General features: G+C 42.5%; 1 protein-coding gene across 2 annotated transcripts in view; it reads right to left on the bottom strand.

Moving 5' to 3' along the window:
- Window positions 1–19104, bottom strand: part of ATP6V1C1 (ATPase H+ transporting V1 subunit C1) — a 91865-nt gene that overhangs the window by 45219 nt on the left and 27542 nt on the right. Inside the window, exon 1 of one of the 2 annotated variants that reach the window (XM_055286952.2) lies at window positions 3978–4618. The exons of the other annotated variant lie outside the window; for it this stretch is intronic. The gene's annotated coding sequence lies outside the window, so the exon portion shown is untranslated. Of the gene's footprint in view, window positions 1–3977; window positions 4619–19104 lie in introns of those variants that run through there. 2 annotated transcript variants of the gene reach the window in all.

Raw genomic sequence — 19104 nt, 5'->3', positions numbered from 1 at the left:
TTGCCCAAAGACATTTAGTGACTACATTTTATTGGGATTGAGGGGACTCTATTTGAGTTATTCACGCAGTTTTACAAAAGACGAGTGCCTCAAAGAAATACCAGGATATAGTTTCAGTAATTTTATACTAAAGGAGTTATATTAAAACATCAAAAACTGGATTTTAAATTACTTGAATTCAATTATATGCAGTTTATTAAAATATTACTTTTAACCTCTGTATCCTCAACATCTTAATATTTGTCCAACAAATAAACAATGACACCACATGCATGTTTTGCACCAAATAGTGCCTCTCTCCTCCAGGAGTCTGGAAATGTATGGGAGCATTTGGGGTTGTCCCAATGTGGAGATCGCTAATCAGCATTTAGTGGGTAGGGGCGAAACAGACCTCCAAACTGCCAATAGCACCCACATAGAAACACTAAACTATGGGCTGATTCAAAAGGAAAACCTTTCATGGTAAAGTTAAACCACCTGTTAACACGCCTTAATTTACAACTTCCTATTCATTGATAGTCTGTTTAAAATACCTTAGAAGATACATTGATCCCTTTCTATAAAACATCACTTACCTAGCATTTTATTTTCAAATACACAAACATACTCACACAGACACACACACACACATACACCCCACATTTTAGATATACAGTTAATACTCTTTTATCCCCCAATGTAACCAAAGCACTTCTCCTCCACTGCCTACCTGGCTCATTTTTTTAACTCAATAAATGCATAGTAAACAAAGCACCTCCCCTCCACTGCCTACCTGGCTTATTTTTTTAACTCAATAAACGCATAGTACATTTGCACATGGTATAATGTTAGAAGTAGATGTACTGCTGGAAAAAAAAATTTGTTTCAGCATCAAGAATATAGTTTGAAATTTCTAGTTCCAAGAATCACTCACATCAACAGGAAATTTTAGACTGCCTTGGTGCACTGCCTAAGCATCCCAAGGGCACTATGCTAATGTTTATACTATGTCTGTCTTTAAAAATTGATGAAAAATGGAAATCTAACATGAATTAATTTATAAATGATATATAATTCCACACCCAAACAGTGAAAAAGATGTAACCTGTAGATAGATTTAAATATGTACAAGAGCAAAATTTTAAGTAGGAGGTACTCAGTCAAAACTGTAGTACTCCTAAGCAGAATCAAGTTCAAAAGAAGACTTACTGCTTAGGGACGGGTAAACTACATGGAGACCTTTGGCAAAGGTTTACTTTGGCATTCCAGTCGGCTAATGGTATTATCTCATGAGTTGTGGAAATAATCACAAAATCAGATTTTTGAAGCCCTGAAGTTTCTTTTTAGGTTGCAAAAACTAATGTACACGAGGCTCCTAATATACCAAAAAAATAAAAATTAGTATTTTGTGCCAAGTTTTAAAAGCTGAATTACACTATCTAGCTCTCAGCATTTAGTTAGATCCTGAGTACTGTTTCTTTAGATTTTATCTAGTCCCTACAAGGTATACCAAAAGAGAAAAAAGATCCAGGACTTCCGAGACAGAACCCTGAGGCTCAGTCTTCAGCATAATTTGAGACTCACTTGTTGCCAAAGAACTGTGATTGACAATCTGAGCACTTTCAGTTCACCTTATTGTTCAATATTTCCTCCAGATGAACTGTAAATTGAACAGCTCTACCCAAGATTATAGATAATGTACTTCAGGGCTGCCTCGAGGGTAGTTACGACTACCCTGTGAAGGGTACAAATAGAATCGAATCATTCTTTCCCTTCCCCAAGTCCTGAACCCTCTAAAGGTGAGTACACTTAAACATTCTGAAGTCCTCAGTGGAGAGAGAAGGTATCCTGTCTTCAAATCCTTCAGTGGATTACAACAATGTTCCCCTGAGCGGGTCTCCCCTCATTCACTTTTGCCACCCTCCACATAATTCCCCCCACCAAAAAAAAAGCCACAACCTGTCTCAATCCACTGCCTGTAATCTTCACTGGCTTCCTTCTGTTTTTAGAATGAAAGCTCTGGCTTGGCCTGATCCCAGCTTTCTCCACCTGCCTCTCTCCCTCCCCGTTTCAGCCACGCTAGCCTTTCAAAAACGCTGAAAAGCTTTTTTCCTGTTCACATTTCAGGGCCTTGACATATGCTGTTGCTTCAGCCTGAAATGTTCCTTTTTCGTTTTTCAGAGACAGGGTCTAGCTCTGTTTCCCAGGAGGGAGTGCAGTGGCATGATCACAGCTCACTGCAGCCTCGAACTACTGGGCTCAAATGATCCTCTCGCCTCAGCCTCCCGAGCAGCTAGGACTACAGGCACACACCACCACTCCCAGCTAGTTATTTTTTTATTTTTTGTAGAGACGGTGGTCTCACTATGTTGCCCAGGCTGGTCCTGAACTCCTGGCCTCAGGCAATCCTCCCACCTCACCCTCCCAAAACGTTGGGATTATAGTCATGAGCCACCCTGTCAGGCCTCGAATGTTCTTTTTCACTCACACCTTCACATTCCCTTTTCAGGTCTCTTTTCAGATCTCAGGTCAAAAGTCATATCCTCTCAGAGGGAGAGGGTATGAAGAAAATAAATAAAATTTTTTTAATGTTTAAAAAGTCATATTCTTAGCAATGCCTTTTTAAAATCTTTCATAATACACATGCCCCTAGTACACTCTTTCATACCACTGCTATTCCTTCAAAGCACATTTCACGCTTGTTTGATTTTTAAAATCCATCCCCTCTGCTTGCCTGTAAGCTCTATAAAGACAATTTTCTAAACCCTACCATCAGCACTGTACCTGCATATAGCATGTATTCAGTACACATTATTTGCATGAATAAGTAAACGACTACCATTCAAAAGTCCTCGTTACCTGACTCCCAACTTTCTTTCCCACTTCTCCACAGTGCAAATCCACTATAAAAGCTAGACTTCTTACTTCCCCAGAAGCATTCCCTACCCCCATCTTCAGGCTTTCAAATCCTGTGGCTTTCTCTGCCTGTAAAATTATCCCCATTTCTCTCAACCTGTTCAAATCCTAAGGGCTTGCCAAGGCTCGTTTTCTTTCCTCCAGAATATTTTCCCATAGTGCCAGTTTACACATGTGTCGTTGCTCCACACTTTCAAAGCACTTCGCATTCTCTTTTTGGTAATTATATATAAACTGCATCGTATTTTAACGTGTCCTGTGTGTGACTTTTCTCTTCAACATTAGTGCGAACTCCTAAGGATAGACTGTTCACACCCCACCGTTCCATTCCCAGAGCGGTGCTTGGTACTGGGCTCTCACTGAAGCATGTGATTTTTTCCCTAACATACCAGAATTTTCCTCTGAAAAGAATACTACCTTCCCCCTTACTCCTGTTTCTCAAGTGATTCCATATGCCTTATGTGACTCTCACCAAGTTCTTTTCTAGGGGTTTGTTTTGTTTTTTTGCCTACCCTCCCCCATTCTACTAAAAAATAGTTGAGTTCTCTGGATTCCTGTTCTTTCCCATTCCTAGAGGGACCTTGTGTACTCTGTGAGGGTTCCTTGCCTGCAGTGAGGGGCTCCTAGGCCTTTAAACTGTCATCCCACCACCCCCGACCCCCCGACACCCGCACCCCCCACACACACACCCAGTGAAGGCACTTGTGCTAGCTGTGACCTCACACACACCACTCCATAGCCTCACCTGGACCTCTCTGTCACTTCATCCCCCTCAATCAATCAGGCGGCGTGCATTCCTACCCAAGAAGGTCCCAGACCGCTGTATGTCTCCTTTCTGCCTGTCATTAACTACTAACGAGAGCTCTTTCTCTTTTTCCCTCCTTCTCTTCCTTGGAGACGGAACCTAGGCCCAAGACGGTGAATTGGCGCCGAGAAAGCAGACACAGCCACCCAGCCAGCTCCAGCTCCAACGCCACGGTCTCTGCCCCCGCACCCGCCCCCGTCCCTCCCAGGCGGCGACCGCAGCGCAAGCTTCGGCCTGACCAGGACTCCCCATCCGGGGAGAGCCATCGTTCACTGACCCAGGAAGGTGTCAAACGAGGAAGTGGCAGCAGTAGCAGGTACAGAGGCAGGCAGCCTAGCGGACGCTATCGGCTCAGCGCTCCATCCCTTCCCGACCTAAGCTCCGACCTCACGGCTTCCTCTACCCGAGCGACCACAGAACAAGTCACGTGCCAGCCCAGCAGTCAGCTGACCGCGGCGCGCGCCGCTCCGCCTACGCCCGCCCCACTGCGCAGCCGCAGCCGCTGCCACTGCCGGGCCTTGGGAGAGGGGCGGGACTAGGAGGCTACGGGGCGCCAAGGGGACCCCAGAGTCGGGGCTGATCGCTGTTGTTCCAGAGTGGGTGGGGTCTTCCGCTTCTTGCAGTGTTGCAGGTCGGGTTTGTCCACCACTTGTAAACGTCAGCGCCACTTCAGGTTTCTGCGGGTCAGAAATTGTCTCCAGCCCCCTACAAGGGCTTCTCCACTTGGGGTTTTCTTCGTCAGCTGGGTTTTCTACCTAATATACTGGCTAGTAGTTCATTTCAGCAGATTCACATTTTCCTGAAGTCCACTTAGACTTAATTTCGTAAATGGTCCATGGAGCATTTACTGTGCGCCAAGCGCTGCGCTCGTTCTTAGGATTGCCTACTGGAGAGAATCACCGCTTGCCACGAAAGCGCCTCATAAATAGTTGAAACCACATTAGATAGTGGGAAACCAAAGAAGGTTTTAGGACAGAGGCATAGACAGGGGAAAGCATGTCCTTTGGAGAAAAATAGGTAACAAGCTCCTCCCAGGAACCCTGCTTATTTCATTAGCTTGGGGAGATAGATAGTAATGTCCTAATTTAGAACACAGAGTTTTAGAAGCAGTAGAAATTTTGAGATTTTCTAATTTAATCCTTTCAGATCTACAGATGAGGAAAGTGAGGGCACGGAGTTGTTTAGCACAAGGGAATAGATGCCAGGTGTTGAATCCAGGCTCTCCTACTTACTAGTTGTGTGACCCTTACACCTCTGAATTTCAGCCTATTCACCTGCAAAGTGGTGGTAATAATACCTTACAGGGGTATTGTGAGGATTAAATGAAGCATGTGGTTAGCACAGTGCCTGGTACATAGGAAACAACCAGTAAATGGTCGTCATTATTACTATGTATTATAGGACCCAGGTTTTCTGACCTATACTATGCCTTTTCTGCTGTGTCCTCCTACAGAAATTCACCACAGAATTTCTTAGAGCCTCAGTATTAGGTTGGACAGAAAGTAACAACCACCAGACTATCCCCAACCTGATGCTTTCACCAGTTTTGGATGAAGTTCACACAATTACAGTAATTGCGTTCTGTAACATGGCTTCAGAAACTTATCAGAATTCCAGAGGCTTTTATCTGCCATCACGAAATGAGCCTAAAGGCAATTTTTTTTTTGTTAGGTCCACTAAAACTTTCTGCCATGATGCAAATGTTATCCTGTGCTGTCTGTACAGTACCCACTAGCTACATGGAGCCATTGAGCACTTGAAATATGGCTAGTGTAACTTAGTAACTGAATTTTAAAATTTATTTCACTTTAATTAAAATTTAAATAGCCACACGAGACCAGTGACAACAGCTTTAGACAGTGCAGTTTTAAGGTCTATGCTTGAACTATCTTGGTTTCTTCGTGCTTGTGTGTGGTCCTGAGGCACTTTTTGTCTTGGATTCTTATTTCTAAACTGAATTATACCTCGCACAACTTTCCAATGTTTTGGGTTTTTTTTTAGTTTTGGGGAGTTTTTTGAGATGGAGTCTTGCCCTGTCGCCCAGGTTGGTGAGCAGTGATGCGATCTCAGCTCACTGCAACCTCCACCTCCCGGGTTCAAGCGATTCTTGTGCCTCACCCTCCTGAGTAGCTGGGACTACAGGCGTGCACCGTCACACCCAACTAATTTTTGTATTTTTAGTAGAGATGGGTTTTCCTCATGTTGGCCAAGCTGGTCTCCAAGTCCTGAGGTCAAGTGATCCGCCCACTTGGGCCTCCCAAAGTGCTGGGATTACAGGGATGAGCCATCGTGCCTGGCCTCCAGTGTTTTAATTACCATGTTATACTTGGGAGACAGTATAACAGAGTGTTCAATAAATGTTAGCTCTAATTTTTATGAGGTTTAATGTATCTCACTTAAAAATTTAGCAAACATAGCTGGGCATGGTGGTGCATGCCTATAGTCCCAGCTACTCGGGAGGCTGAGGTGGGAGGACCCCTTGAGCCTAGGAGTTCGAGGCTGCAGTGAGCTACAATTGCACCATACACTCCAGCCTGAGCAACAGAGCAAGACCCCATCTCAAAAAATCAAATAAAAATCTAGCAAAGATGTTTAATATAAGCAGGGCATGATTGCTCTCCAGTGGTTTCTAATAGTAAAGTAATATGTTTTTGCAGAGAAGCAACTCACTTTTTAAAACTGTACTAGGCATAGAAGCATACTAGGTAGCCATGGCCATGTCACACCTTTTCCTCCATTTCCACCTATCTAAAGACTACTCATCTCCAAACATCTAAGTTTAAAGCACTGCTGAGGTGCATAGGAGAAGATTTATTTTTTTCTTACAACTTTTTCCAGGGAAAAAATTTTTTTTTCCTTTATTAAAATATTGAGCTTATTTCACTGGTATATTTTTGTCTTCCCACCATTTCCATTTGTCTGACCACAGCTACTACTATGTCCTATCATAATATTCCATACATACATATATACTGAAAACCAAGCAAAGAGCCAGGCATGGTGGCTCACACCTGTAATCCCAGCACTTTGGGAGGCTGAGGTGGGCAGATCACTTGAGGCCAGGAGTTTGACACCTGCCTGACCAACACGGCAAAACCCCATCTCTACTAAAAATACAAAAATTAGCTGGGTGTGGTGGCGCATGCCTGTAATCCCAGCTGCTTGGGAGGCTGAGGCAGGAGAATCGCTTGAGCCTGGGAGCCAGAGGCTGCAGTGAGCCAAGATAGTGCCACTGCCCTCCAGCCTGAGTGACAGAGCGAGACTCTGTCTCAAAAAAAAAACAAGCAAAGGATGGAATTTCGTCTTTAAAAACTAAAGGGGCATTTTGGACAACACATTTTTGGCAATGGAACCTGGACAATATTTATCTAACGTGCTAGGGAACTTCTCACTCTGAATTGTAAAAAGGACAGTTAGATATCAACTGTTATAGAAATGAAATGACAGATAATGTTTTTCTCTAAAAGAACTATTAATGAAATCACAGGTAATTTTTTTCTCTAAAAGAACTATTGGGTTAAAAGATTAAAAAAAAAAGAAAAAAGAAAATTGTAACAAACTGTTTAAACTATTTTTTTTTTTGAGACATAGTCTCACTCTGTTGCCCAGGCTGGAATGCAATGGCGCAATCTCTGCTCACTGCAACCTCCGCCTCCCAGGTTCAAACGATTCTCCTGTCTCAGCCTCCCAAGTAGCTGGGAATATAGGCATCCACCACCATGCCTGACAAATTTTTTGTATTTTTATTTATTTATTTATTTTTGGGGAGACAAGTTTTCACCATGTTGGCCAGGCTGGTTTTGAACTCCTGACCTCAAGTGATCTGCCCACTTTGGCCTCCCAAAGTGCTAGGGTTACAGACGTGAGCCACCACACTTGGCCTAAACTATTTTCTTAAAGAGACTTCTTCCACTGCCAGAGATCGTGAATAGCCTCCTAGTCAGTCATCCAGAAGTAATTCTTCACATAATTGATGCACTTAGCTTTGGGAAGAGAACCAACTTTTGCTGTACTTGCTTGCATTTTTGCTTTTAATATTTTCTACAAAACTAGGTCCTTTTGGTGTTTTAAGAGGTTTTTTTCCCCCTGTTTTTGAAGGATTCTTAACCTTTTGGTCTTAATCTTGATAGTTCTGAGTATTTTTTATTTTGGTTTGATTTTTGTGCATTTTTTGGATGGAGTATCCTGTATAAATTTCATCACTAGAGCTTTTTCTTCAGTTTTCCCCTCATCAAAATCTTCTTCCTCTTCTTCATCATCATCATGATTTTCATCAGCAGAAGTTTTATTTTTTTCTTGTGGAAATGTACCCACTTCCAGGGGCAGATCACTTTCCAGATATACTGAAAAGTCTCACATCTCCCTCCTCTTCATGTCCTGCTTTGCATCTTCCTTCATACCTATTAAGTGCTGTGTACTCATATGCCCAGGCCCTGAAACTCACTGAGTGTAAGGCCACAGGCAATGTTATTTCAAAGCCCCCAAGATAAACCATTGACTGTACATACATTTTTAAAGTTGCTAGTATTACTTTAATTGGACTGCCTTCATAGTTCATTACTTCTGCTTCAACAATATAAATTCTATCCTTTCTACCAGCCCCTAAACTGACCATTCTTAAAGATAACTTGTGCTCATTTTCATCATTATCCACCTTAATAGATAATCTTTTTGGCCTCTAGTTTAATATCTACCTTAAAGTGATTATCCACCTTAAAGTGATAATCTTTGTTGGCCTCTAGTCACAACCAAAAAGATAGTTCTGGGGCCTCAGGAGGCTGATGTCCATGTCCATCAAATCTTCCATGGGTGGCGGCAAGCACCTAGGTAGGAGAGAAGCCAGGCAGAGGTAAACAACCACACTCCAGAGAACAGCTGTGCAGGATGGAATCATACCAGCAACCAATTATTTTGTTTTTTGATTACTGTTTTCTTTTTTTAATTTTTAAAATATTTTTTAACTTTTATTTTAAGTTCAGGGGTACATGTGCAGGTTTGTTACATAGGTAAACTTGTGTCAAGGAGGTTTGTTGTACAGATTATTTCATCACCCAGGTATTAAGCCTAGTACCCATTAGTTAAACAAAGTGGAGAAAGTATTTGAAGCAAATAGGGCAACAGGATGCAGAACTCTTTTTCACTCTGGTATAATAATCAAGATATCTTGAAAGTTGTTACTGGCGTTTCCCTTAGGAAACTAAGTGTCCTTGTTTAAGAAAATACCTTGATAAACTAATATCTTCCACTAGGGTGGAAGAAAAACTGAAAGTATGGTTAAATGGAGGCAAAGACCAAAGAAATAAGCTAGTTTCCACTGAAAAGCAACAGAAATTGGGGAATGAAGAGATGGGAGAGAGGCATAGGGAAGAGAAGGAAAGAAAGAGAAAAGAGAAAGACAAATGACAAGGGACTTATAAAAAGAGGAATGTTTAGAACTCAATTTGAGCTTCCTTCAGTTGCTGTGATTTAAATCCTTTGCCATCTTCCTAGAGCTTTAATAAAGTCTACGCTCAAATGCCTTTATGCAAAATATTTTTTTGTAGAAACATATGCTATCCAGCTTACAATATACAGAGAGCTTGAACAAATTGATAAAAACAATACTAAGGGCTGAGCACGGTGGCTCATGCCTGTAATCCCAGCACTTTGGGAGGCCAAGGAAGACGGATCACTTGAGGCCAGGAGTTTAAGACCATCCAGGCCAACATTGCAAAACCTTGTCTCTCCTAAAAAATACAAAAATTATTCAGGTGTGGTGGTGTATGCCTGTAATCCCAGCTACTCAGGAGGCTGAGGGATGAGAAATGCTTGAACCTGGGAGGCAGAGGTTGCAATGAGCCAAGATAGCGACACTGCACTCCAGCCTGGGTGACAGAGTGAGACTCTGTCTCAAATAAAAAAGAACAATACTAAGACCACCCTAAAGACAAATGAGCAAAAAGCACAAAACCATTGAGAAAAAAAGAAGTCCTACTGGCTATAGCATACGGGGAATATTCACTCTTACTAGTGCTCAAAAATATAAATAAGAACAATACAAAATTTTATAAACATAAATATTAAAATAGAAATAAGAACTCATATTAGCAAAGATAGAAATATACACATAATAGCCGATGCTGGTGAGGGTGTGGTAAGATAGACTCTTACACTGCTAGTAGAAATGTAAATTGGTACAACTCTTTGGTCAGCGATTAGCAGTATGAATGAGAGGCCTTTAAAATGCTTGTTCCATTTGACTGTCATTAGAATGGAAATAATGCAAAAGATAGAAAAGTATTTATGCAAAATGTTTATTACATTATTATTTATGTTAGTTTTCATTGTCAACATTTATTAAAGATTTAATTAAGAACTAAGCCCCTGTGAAGGTGAAGTGTTGAAAATGGTATTGAGGTTTATATCTTGAATTTTTAGAGTTCATTGCTCAAGGGTGATGAATAGAATATACTAGACTCATGATTCTCAACCTGAGGACATTTGGCAATGTCTGAGACATTTTTGGTTGTCACAGCCTAGGGGTAGGGATGCCACTAGTACCTAGTGGGTAAAGGCCAGGGATGATGCTAAACATCTTACAATGCACAGGACAGACCCCAAACAGAATTATCTGATCCAAAATGTCAACCGTGCTAATGCTGAGAAACCTGGTACTTGACTTGTTAACACTCTCAGATTCCCAAATTCATGACTTACTGCATAATGTATGATACCCTCAGTTTTTTAATCTGTGAGACAATAATATCTACCTCTATTGTTATGAGAGTAAAATTGAACCATATAATAAATTATAGTCACATTGCCACTTGGAGATGTCAGCTAGGTTTGATGCAGGGCAGGCAAGCCCCAAAGTGGAGCTTAGCCCATGAGGGTTCTTGGCTTTTCCCAGGAAAGAATTCAAGGGCAAGCCAGAGGTAGAAGAAAACAGCTTTATTGAAGAGGCATTGTTACAGTTTGGTGACTACTCCTGCAGAGCGAGGCTACCCAGTAGGCAGAGTAGGGCAGTTTTGGTCATATTTATACTCACTTTTAATGGCATTCAGATTGAACGGTTTTTGAGGAAATTTCTAGGGAAAGGGTAGTAACTTTGGGGTCATTAGATCATTGCCATGGAAAGAGGCGGTAACTCCCGGCTGTTCCCATGGCAGTGGTAAATTGACATGGCACACTGATAGGTGTGTCTGATTGAAAGCTGCTTTTGCCCCTGCCCTGGTTTAGGTAGTCCTCCATCCGATTCGGAGCCCTGCCTCTGTAGTCAAGTCCCGCCTCCCACCTCAGGTTCACTCACTAGCTAGGAGATCCGCTCCTGTATGCCAGCCTCATAATGAATTTCTGATTCAACATGGTGACACGTTTCTACAGATCATGTCCCTTGCCGAGAAGACTAGAAACAGAAATTGTTACATCAATAAATGTCAAGTATTTAGTGAATACCAGCTTTTTTTGTCGTGTCTTGTTTTGTTTTGTTTTGGAAATGGAGTCTCACTCTGTCGCCCAGGCTGGAGTGCAGTGGCGAGATCTTGGCTCACTGCAACCTCCGTCTGCCTGGTTCAAGCAGTGAATACCAACTTTTAAACTATGTTTTTCTTTATTCTTGTTATAACAATTGATACTTATTAACTGTTTAATAATTGGAAAGTATAGACAAGCAAAAAGAAGATATAAACATCACTCATTATTCCACCACTCAGGAAAAATCACTTGGGTACATTCTTCTAGAATTTTTTTTTTTTTTTTTGGGACAGAGTCTCATTCTGTGGCCCAGACTGGAGAGCAGTGGCACGATCTCGGCTCACTGCAACCTCCACCTCCCAGGTTCAAGCAATTCTCCTGTCTCAGCCTCCCGAGTAGCTGAGATTATAGGCACATGCCACCACACCCAGCTAATTTTTGCATTTTTAGTAGAGACAGGGTTTCACCATATTGGTCAGGCTGGTCTCGAACTCCTCACCTCAGGTGATCCACCCACCTCAGCCTCCCAAGGTGCTGGGATTTCAGGTGTGAGCCACCATGCCCGGCCTCTTCTAGAATATTTCTATTAGTGTTCATGCACTTATGCAACCTGCACCATGGGCTCAGTAAGTTAGTAAGTGGCAGGTATGAATTCTAAACCAAGGCTGTCTGGCCCCTTGGGCCATGCTTTAGCATGAACCGATTTCCTCTGTGATGTAAAGCCTTTTCTCACTTCTTTCTTTTTTGTGTGTATTTTTAGTAGAGATGGGGTTTCACCATGTTGGCCAGGCTGGTCTCAAGCTCCTGGCCTCAAGTGATTCACCCACCTTGGCCTCCCAAAGTGCTGGGATTACAGGCATGAGCCACCGTGCCCGGCCTCCTTTTTTTTCTTTTTCTTTTTCTTATTTATTCATTTATTTATTTTATTGTCTCTTAGACATACTCCTTTTATACTCTGAATTCTCATGGCACTTTTTGGCATTTAGCTAATTCCACTTGCATTATATTTTATCAGCCTCACCAAGAGCACCTTGTACCAGAGAGTCTTGAATATGCATTGTACCTGGTAAGCATTCAGTAAGGGCAGCTGAATAGATTTCACAACCAAATGAAAGACCAGATTCCAAACATTTTATGACAGAGGATGGAGAAGGGAAGAGGTACTGTGTTGTCTGAGTAGTTAAACCTGTCCGTTCCTTTCCTCTGGTCCTCATAGTCTTGGTCCTTGAGCTAATAGAAGTCATCATTTTTGTCATTACCTCCTTAGCACTGGTATGAAATCTTAGGAGCAGCAGATGTTCATAGAAATAGGAAGATATTTTCTTAAAAAATTAGTTCTGCTCTCCTGCCTTCATTTCAGGATTTTGTTCCCTTTATTACTACTTTTTACTTTGCTTATCTGACACAGTGGGAAAGATTTTGAACAATTCTTAGTACTGTGCTATACTAAGAAGTAGTCGCCTCTGGGCTAAATCTAATTTTCATCTTATTTACAACAAATAGTCTAAAAGTGACAGAACTGGAAGTTAGTATTTAGTAGTTATAATGTACCAATCTGATTAGAAAAAAGAAAAGAAAAAAACTGACAGGGCAACATGGTTCACACCTGTAATCCCAGCACTTTGGGAGAACAAAATGGGAAGATTGAGCCCAGGAGTTTGAGACCAGTCTGGGAAACATAGCAAGACCTCGTCTCTACTAAAAATTAAAAAATTAGCCAGACATAGTGGTGCACACCTGTAGTTTCAGCTATTACAGAGGCTGAGGCAGGAGGATCATTTGAACCCAGGAGGTGGGGGCGGCAGTGAGCTATGACTGTACCACTGCACTCCAGCCTGGGTGACAGAGTGAGACCTTGTCTCTAGAAAAAAAAACACAAAACACTGATGCACTGTATTTAATGATTATAAGCAGCATCCCTTTAGTCCCCCATGTGTTGTTACACCTAATTCCTGAATGTACAAACACATGTCTTTCAAAATAGTTAACGATACATAGGGCAACTGATTTACTGAAGGGGAGGGTGTGGTTAAAAAATTATCAACAGGAGGCCAGGCTTGATGGCTCATGCCGGTAATCCCAGCACTTTGGGAGGCTGAGGCAGGCTGATCACTTCAGCTCAGGAGTTCAAGATCAGCCTGGGCCACATGGTGAAACAATGTGTCTACAAAAAAATATAAAAATTAATCTTTGGCCAGGCGCGGTGGCTCACGCCTGTAATCCCAGCACTTTGGGAGGCCAAGGCGGGCGGATCACGAGGTCAGGAGATCGAGACCATCCTGGCTAACACGGTGAAACCCCGTCTCTACTAAAACAAAATACAAAAAATTAGCCGGGCGTGGTGGCGGGCGCCTGTAGTCCCAGCTACACGGGAGGCTGAGGCAGGAGAATGGCGTGAACCCGGGAGGCAGAGCTTGCAGTGAGCCGAGATTGCGCCACTGTACTCCAGCCTGGGTGACAGAGCGAGACTCCATCTCAAAAAAATAAAATTAAAATAAAATAAAATAAAATAAAATAAAAAAATAAAATAAACCTTGTGTGGTGGCAGGCACCTATAGTCCCAGCAACTTGGGGGCTGAGGTAGGAGCATCACTGGAGCCCAGGAGGTTGAGGCTGCAGTGAGCCGTGTTCCTGCCAGTGCACTCCAGCCTGGGTGACAAAGTGAGAGCCTATCTCGAAAAAAAAAAAATTACCAACAGAAATAATGAATACTCATCTTAAGCACAGTTTGAGAACAACAACCCCAGCATCTGGGAAACAACACCTTAGATCTCAGCCAGGGCTGGGGAGGGAGACCTTAATGATCATTGTCTTTTGAAATCATCACCGGAGCTTTCTTCAGGAAGGAAAACATCTTAGTGTGATTCTCCTAAACTTGCACCTTAGGAGAAGCACTTTAAATTTAACTCACTGCTGGGTCAGCCATGTCTTGCCAGATGGCTGTGACCACAGTTTGATCATCACTCCTCTTAATCTTACCAAGAAGCCTATCCAAAACAGCAGGGGATAGCCCCAGCTCCTGCACCTCCCACACAAATCACCTGTCAATACCTCCAGATGTCTTCCTCAGCCTTATTCCTATCGCTATTGCTCAGTTATTCCATGGGGTTGACAATGTCACCCTGCTGGTGACATGAACAAACAGGAGAGTCTGGGCTGACTGCCCTCAGGCAGTTCCTCCATAAATAAGGACTAGATTCAGTTATTTAAAGTGACCTTAGAACTTTTGATTTAACAGCTGACCCTGAGGTCACGTTGGTGTTACTGTCAATCTGTGCCCACCGAATGGTATAAGTCTCATTTGGGATATCCTAACAATTGTAAACAACACTTTCTTTTTTTGTTATTTTAATTTTAAATTGTTTTAGAGATGGGGTCTCACTCCGTCGGCCAGGCTGGAGTGCACTGGTGCCATCATAGCTCACTGTAGCCTCAAACTCCTGTGCTCAAGGGGTCCTCTCTCCTGAGCCACCATCTGAGTAGGTATGGCATGCACCACCACACCCGGCTGATTTTTATTTTTATTTTTTTGGTAGAGATGGAGTCTCACTATGCTGCCCAGGCTGGTCTCAAACTCCTGACCTCAAGCAATCCTCGCACCTCGGCTTCCCAAAGTGCTGGAATTACAGGCAAAAGCCACCGTGCCCGGCCATTTAAACAACACTTTGTTCCCAGAGCTGCCATGTGCATCCCAGGACAGTATGGAAGGCAGGCATTATCTTGACTCTCTCCCCAGAATATAGTGATTTATACCTTATAAGTCATCATAAAAAACCTTCAAGTGTACACCACTAGTAGGTCACATAGCCCTCAGATGACTATGGAGATTTCTCCAAAATGAAGCTTCCTTTGATTACCTGGAGGAACTCCCCAATGTGATAACAGGCTTATTATTTATCCACTATCAGTAGCCACTTGTTGCTACAGTGGAAGTCATCCCATTCGAAAAAGCAGAATAAAATTTGTCCCTGACTTTAGCTGAAGTGATCAGTGATACCAGCTTTGCCCTTGAAGTATTCGCATTTGCCTGAACTGAGTAGCCAAGTATGTTATACATAATACAATTGCTTTAAACTTCTTCCTTGTGGGTCAAGGCGGAGGGGACTGTACAATTATTAATACATTCTGTCGTGCCTACATTAATGTCTTGGGCTGAGGGAAAAGGTCAGTACAGAAACTTAAGGAAAGATCCCACTCCCTGACTCTTCTTAAATGAAGCCTTAGTGGCTTATTGAATTTGTTCAAGGAGTTGATTCTGAGACTCTTACAGGCATATTTGAGGTCAGTGCCACAAACAGCTTCCTCCTGCCTTGAGGATTCTGGTTTATAGTCACCTTAATAAGGCCGTATTTGACAAATTAGACAGACTTGGTCCCAGTCTTTGTCAGCTAGGTTAATTGGAGAATGCCAGTGGCATATCTATGGGAAACTTCACCAGAAGCAAGATAGTGTAAAAAGGAGGGTGAGCCACTGCGCCTGGCCAGTTTTCTGTCAATAAACAAAAATTGGCAATCCAGGAGGAAAGAATAGTCTCTCTCTACAGCTATAAGGTTGCTGGGTACTATAAACTGTGAAGAAATCCAATGGAATAAATTGGTGTTAGGGAAAAATAAATATGAGAAAATGTCTTCCATTTGTTATCAAAGAGCAACTTGATAATTTTAAGGGATTGTATTCTAAAATAAAACAAATACCTTCAAACCTGAAAATATTGTTTCATTATTCAGATATGATTCACCTTTTCATCAGTCAATGACTATTTAGGCCCAGAAGGGAAGGGTTGTACCATCCTTTGTACCTATGGTTCTTTGATAAGAACTATTAAATACAGGCTGGGCGTGGTGGCTCACCCATATAATCCCAACACTTTGGGAGGCCAACGCAGGTGGATCACCTGAAGTCAGGAGTTCAAGACTAGCCTAGCCAACATGGTGAAACCCCATCTCTACTAAAAATACAACAATTAGCTGGGCGTGGTAGTGGGCACCAGTAATCCCAACTACTCAAGAGGCTGAGGTGGGAGAATCACTTGAACCCAGGAGACCGAGGTTGCAGTGAGTGGAGATTGAGCCACTGCACTCCAGCTTGGGCGACAGAGTGAGACTCCATCTCAAAAAAGAAAAAAAAAAAGAACTATTACACATTTTTTTTTTTTTTTGAGACAGAGTCTCGCTGTGTCACCCAGGCTGGAGTGCAATGGTGTGATCGGCTCACTGCAACCTCCCCGTCCTGGGTTCAAGCGATTCTCCTGCCTCAGCCTCCTGAGTAGCTGGGATTACAGATGTGCACCACCACACCCAGCTATTTTTTATATTTTTAGTAGAGACGGGGTTTCACCATGTTGGTCAGGCTGGTCTCAAACTCCAGACCTTGTGATCCGCCTGCCTCAGCCTTCCAAAGTGTTGGGATTACAGGCGTGAGCCACCGCACCTGGCCAAACACTATTTTTTGGATCTTAGCAATCACTTTACAAATATCAGAAGGTAAACTCCTAGGTCTTTAATTTGATGATTTATTAAATGATTTTGGGAGTGGGGAAACAATACCTATTTACCCTAACCATACCCTGCAGCTACCTTCCCTAACACTAATGGAGGTTGTACTGAAATTCTTGTTAAATCTGCAGTCCATGAAAACACTGAATCCAAGTTTTGGAGGTTGTGGCCTGGGTATCTGCATTGTCACAGGACCTCATGAAATTTGATGAATCATTGCACTAGAACTTCTTGAGCAGTCATTCTTCTGAGCCTCTGTGGCATAGCTGTGTTATTCACTTAGCACCCGAGGTGTAATATTAGTATGTGTTCATTCATTCAGTGAATATTTTTAGGTGCCTACTATGTGTTTAGAACCTTACTAAACATTCTTTTGTCATTTTTTGGTGTGTCTACCCACAACTAGATTAAAAGCCTCTTTCAAATAGGGATCCTAAGTAAACACGTCTTTGTAGTCCTAGAAACTGATAAGCAATGTACCCTCCACCCAGGGTCCCACCCAGGGTCCAATTCCCTCTTTTTCCTTTCTAACAGAACCACCCTTTTGTTCAGGGACCCATCTGTTTAGCCAAGTATGTCAGAGGAAATTGTCAGGAATGGTTCTAGTGTTTGAAGGTAATGCCATTTCTCTTGCCAATGATTGCTTCAGGTATTTGCATGTGACCTAATTCTGGCAGATGAGGCATAAAGGGAAATCTGCTGGAAAGTTTCCATGAAGTTCTCTTGCTCTTAGGAGAGATCTACAGGACGAGGTGGTCTCTCTTTTTCCTCAAAATAGTCATGCTTCTGTTGCGACCTGGAAATGCTACAGCCATCTTGCTACCTCCCTGAGAGACAGGGTCTCGCTCTGTTGCTCAGGCTGGAGTGCAGTGGCATGATCTCGGCTCACTGCAACCTCCTCCTCCAGGGCTCAAGTGATCCTCCCACCTCAGCCTCCTGAGTAGCTGGGACTACAGGTGCTCACCACTATGCCCAGTTAATTTGTAAATTTTTGTAGACATGAGAACTCACTATATTGCCCAGGCTGGTCTTGAACTCCTGCACTCAAGTGATCTTCCTGCCTTGGCCTCCCAAAGTGCTGAGATTACAGAAATGAGCCACGGCACCCGGCCAAGACTGTGTTTCTGTATTTGCACCCAACTGAGGGTCGGTAAATATCGGTTCCAGATGATGCTGACAATGATGTGAAAAATAAAATGACAGAATTGCCATCTTCAAGGATGTTGCTACTGACCATGATTAAGATTTATCTGTGAGGTTTTGAGTAAAGTTATCAATCCAAGACCTAAAATCTTGACTCCACAGAGCTATCCTCTTTCTCTAAGCCCCTAGAACACTTTGTGATATGATGATACACTAAGAAATACATATTTTATCTTCATCTCTGGTTCCTGGCATTGAGCTCTTAAAACCCTTGTAAATTCCTGAAGGATAGGTGTAAGAAGAGCATCTTCATCATTCATAATAAGCTCCTTTCAATCATACCTGAGTTTATGCCAATGAGATGACTGGTGGCTGGGGCTCCTAGATAACTTCAGGTTGGGGGTGAATCAGCAGAAAGACCAAGTGATTAGAGGGTTGCAACTTTCAGCCCCACCCCTAGTCCCAACCTCTAGGGAGGCAGAGGGGCTAGAGATTAAGTTTATCACTAATGTCCAATGCTTTAATCAATCATGCCCTAATAAACCTCCATAAAAACCGTAAGTGGGGTTTGTGGGTCCAGAAAGCTTCTGGGTTGGTGAATATATCCATGTGCTGGGAGGGTGGCATACCCCAAACTCCACAGGGACAGAAGCATCTATGCTCAGAACCCTTCCCAACCTTACCCTATATACCTCTTCATCTGGTTGTTCATGTGTATCTTTTATAATATCCTTTATAACAAACCAGTAGTAGTAAGTAACATGTCTTCCTGAGTTCTGTGAGACTTTCTAGCAAATTATACAATCCAAAGGGGAATTGTGGGAACCCCCTGATTTTATAAGTGGTTGGTTATGCAAACCAAAAATAAAATTCAAAGCCCCTCAACCATCTGAATGGAACCCTTCTCTCAGCCAAGGGCATTCCAAAGTTAACCTGAAAAACTAGTTCAGGCCGTGATGCAAAGAGGGAGTTGGACTTGCCTCATTATACCATCCTCCCTTTTGGAATTCAGGCACAGCTGATCAGCATTAACATTAAAACAGATCTTAAGACAGACAACACAGACAAAACAGACTCTTTGTAGCAATAAGACACCGAATTTCAGCCTGACTATAGTATAGCATCACATGACAAATAGCAAGCCTGAAAGAAATTGAAGTATTTTACCCCCAAAATTATATTTTTTGACATATTTTCAAATGGCCCTGTAAAGCTGTCTCTTGTGAGGAAAAATCTACATCTTGTAGAGAATCCCCATTCCTTCTTTTTCCTGATCCAGGAGAGAATCAACTCTGATAAGAAACATTTATGATC

The sequence above is a fragment of the Symphalangus syndactylus genome, chromosome 7 (genome assembly GCF_028878055.3).
Source record: "Symphalangus syndactylus isolate Jambi chromosome 7, NHGRI_mSymSyn1-v2.1_pri, whole genome shotgun sequence".
Lineage (NCBI taxonomy): Eukaryota > Metazoa > Chordata > Mammalia > Primates > Hylobatidae > Symphalangus > Symphalangus syndactylus.
Note: the sequence above shows the minus strand (reverse complement) of the source record. Positions and strands in the feature narration are given on the sequence as shown.